Raw genomic sequence first — 3,976 nt, 5'->3', positions numbered from 1 at the left:
CACTATATTTATGACTTTTGTGAATAGATTTATAAATTGGTTATCGTTTTGTGGTTTATTCATTGGCTATGCTGTTGTAATTTGTTTAATGTTATTCTTTTTGTGTGTTTTTATTGGTTATCAATTGCAGATAGTTAATGGAATCGCATTTTGTAGTTTTTTGATTGCTTATCATTTTATGGCTATTTTATTCAAGAATTTGTATATATCTTATCATATATACAAATCCTTGGTTTTTTTGGGGGGCAACTGGTTTGTTGACTACAATTTTGTGTTTAGTTAATTGGCTACCATTTTGAAACAGCTATTACTGTGTTATATTAGTCTCAGATATATTGTTTTTAGTGTGTGGCTCTAATTTTGTGGTTCAAACTTCGTTTTTATTTGATTATCATTTTGCGGGTAGTTTATTGGCTCTCATTTAACGGTTTATTAGTTGATTATCCTTTTATGGTTACTTAATTGACTTTCATTTTGTGTTTGATAATTTGATAGCATTTTGCAGCTATTTTTCTGGGTGGGTACGAAGACAAAAATTTGAATTAAACATCAAATATACATCATTCAATCAGTCATACTTCAGGCCTTACTTCTGAAAGGACGTGGTGGATCACCTCCTGATTATATGTTGAATACAACATAGTTACGCTGCTCAAATGGTTCAACGACAAACTAGTTTACCAGGCTTCCAATCGGTTAACCCACGTCAGCGTCAATCGGAGCCAATGATTGAACCACCAGCAATACATCGTCGTGGTTGACGGGTTGCCCAGCTGATTGCACAGGCCACCAACGCAGCCGTTGTAGAGTGAATATAAAAAAACTTATATTAGTACGAAAACTTCAAATCAAAACTTCTCACGTAAACCAAGATGACTGCCTATCGACATGGCGCTCTCCGCCTGTTCCTTTGGGCACGAGCCGACTTTGAGAAGGCTGTTTAGCCCAGTCAAGATCATAAAAAACTCCAAGCATCGTCATAATCATCATCATCATTTATAACAAAATATTAGAGTTGATTGATTCACATTACGGAAATGGAAACTTTTGTTGGAGTTTTGTTACAACAAGTTTTAAACGAACCATATCTGACACTGTTGCAGCTATTCTATTAAAAACCAACATTCGAAATAGTTTAGACTAGTTAACAAAACAGACAATTTTCAACAAATATAATTTTAGAAAGGAGAGAGGTACAAGTACTTACAAAGCTAATTCATGTTTTACCCCATTTCATATTGAGTCATAATCATAGAGAAACCTTCACTCATAATACCTTATTATATTTTGTTTGTCTTGCTCTGAAATAAAAACAGTTCCATCTAATAACATATTCTATCATTTATGTTGTAAGATAAATAACATGTTATTTCAATTCAAATACATGGAAAGAAATATGTTTGACGATTGTCCAAAAGACCAAATTACTAAATAAAAATTGAATAAGATAAAAGATATAAGGAGGTTTTTTAAACTTGTCTGTTGTTGGGGTCATTTGGGTTTCAGACTTTATATATCGCGTACATCTGGCAAAGAGTATTAAAATAAAATCTGTTCAAAACTTTAAAGACATCAGTATACAATCATAGTTTAATGAAATTAATGTTTTGACAGTTCAAAGTATATATTCTTTGAAGTACAAATTATAACTACTTTTAACAAAATAGTAAACTACTTCAGTAAACAGAAAGCAAAGTACTTGAACATTTTCCATTTAAAATATTTATATTAATCCAAATTAAGCCCAAGATATTAAATTATTAAACTAAAGATAATATACAACAAACATTTATAACTTTGTAGAAACTTTAAATAAAGCCATTTACATATATTTGAAGATTAGGAACGAGACACCATGATATAACCGCACACAGTAAACCATCCAAACAAGTTATCTATAATAATTACATTACCTCACGAATTCAAATATATTTTTAAAAACTGAAATCAAAATTGTTATAAGATGAGTCAATCTTAAGCAACACCTAGTAGAGGAAAGAATTTACATGTAATATCTATGTGAGAAATGAGTTTTGTTTCATTTATATTAATACAATATAATTAATACCAGTCAAGTGCATGTTAGGAATATCCTTTCATTTTTGTTATGCCTTTCAGTTGACGCTACAAGATTTACGAACGCAATTTTTCTCAATGAAAATATTTATATACTGCATTGTAAGCTCACACGAACTTTGCAGATGTCATTTTTTCTTATTTTGGACATTTTTTTGAAGATCATATAATATGAATAGGAATAATAATCATTGCACCATTTCATAAATTTAAATTCTTTTATTGATGATTATGCATAAAATAAACACTTGCGTATACCGTAGTCCAGAGCTAAGCTACTAAACAATTGTGTAAAATCATAGATATATGAATTCCACTTGGTCGGTATAAACGTGACACATGCGACCGTTTTGCGTTTGGTTCCAGATCTAAACAACTAAAAATCATAGATAAATGATAATTCGTCAATCGTGCCATCATATTTGGTGACCTAGGTCCAAGCTAAAATAAGATCACCAACATCCTTTGAAAACTTTGAAAGTCTTCCCAGTATTCAAAACTCAAAGGTGATGGAGCAACGGTAAATATATTAAAATACTAATATGTTATTTGATGCCAGTATATATTAAAAGTAAGGTAAGTAACCTCTAATGATAAAGCAATCAAACAATTCATGCATGTTAAATGAGAAATGGTAATTGAGAGGTACTGTATAACTCCTGATTAACAAATACTATCCCCTATTATAGACAAATTGACGAAAGCGACACCAAACAGTTATTAGACAAAAACACAAAGAGCAAGCATTTTAACAACTGACGAGATTTTCGTTTGACAGGCATCATATCACGATTGTATTAAACAAGTTGCATATGTTCTCCCCTAATAGTTATCAAAGGTACCAGGATTATAATTTGATACGCCAGACGCGCGTTTCGTCTACATAAGACTCATCAGTGACGCTCAGATCAAAACAGTTAAAAAGCCAAACAAATACAAAGTTTTCTAGATCATTTGATTAACAATTAAAATTGCACAACAAACCAGCACTTGCTTCCATTCCATAAAGGTACCATAAAATAGAAAACTGCCAAAGCCTAAAAAGGTCATTTGTCTCCCTTTTTAAGGGTACAGAACATTCAGATGGCATAAATGAAGGCAACAGAAGTATACCGCTGTTCGAAATTCATGAATCGATTGAGAAAAAATAAGTCCGGGTTACGAACAAGAACTGAGGGAAACGAATCTAATATAAGAGGAGAACAACGACAAAACAGAAACACAACATTAAAATGTAACACCCACAGAGACGACGAACTATAATATGATAATGGCCATTTTCCATATAAAAATACACAGCTTAAGAGTAAACTTTTTAAGATATTATGGGTTAATGATTTGTATATAATAAGGTTATGACTTCGTTTTTGAATTAAGTTTTGTAGCAAAAAAATATACATCGTTCTCTCAATTTCTATTTTTCAGCTTGTAGAAATTTCTGAATCTAGTAAATGGCAGATCAGAATGTTTGTTTATACTTTTAATTCGTTAGAATTTCCTTTCTTTTTCTACCTATGTTACATATGCCTTGGTGTGCATGAAAGCAATCGCCGTTTCTTACGACTCCATTACTATTGTCTAAACACCTTTTATTATAATTGATTGTATATAAAATTCCGAAATCAATTCGAATTAGTACTTTAAGAGAGCACTTGACCGTCACCTCATTTGATTTTGTCGATATATTTTATTCCATATTACTATCTGTTATGACAGTCGTATTTGTACAATTTGTTATATATCTTTCACTATATCAAAAGTATTAAGAACTGTTTTGTGTATTGGGATTAAGATTAAATAAGCCTCGAGTCACTAACAATAGAAATATCACAAGCTTATCTTGAGATCAAATATTTAATCGTTACAAACTTACATATTGTTTTAAAACGTTATGATTTAG

This window comes from Mytilus trossulus, chromosome 1 (assembly GCF_036588685.1).
Source record: "Mytilus trossulus isolate FHL-02 chromosome 1, PNRI_Mtr1.1.1.hap1, whole genome shotgun sequence".
Lineage (NCBI taxonomy): Eukaryota > Metazoa > Mollusca > Bivalvia > Mytilida > Mytilidae > Mytilus > Mytilus trossulus.
The sequence above is the reverse complement of the archived record's forward strand: the minus strand, read 5'-3'. Positions refer to the sequence as shown.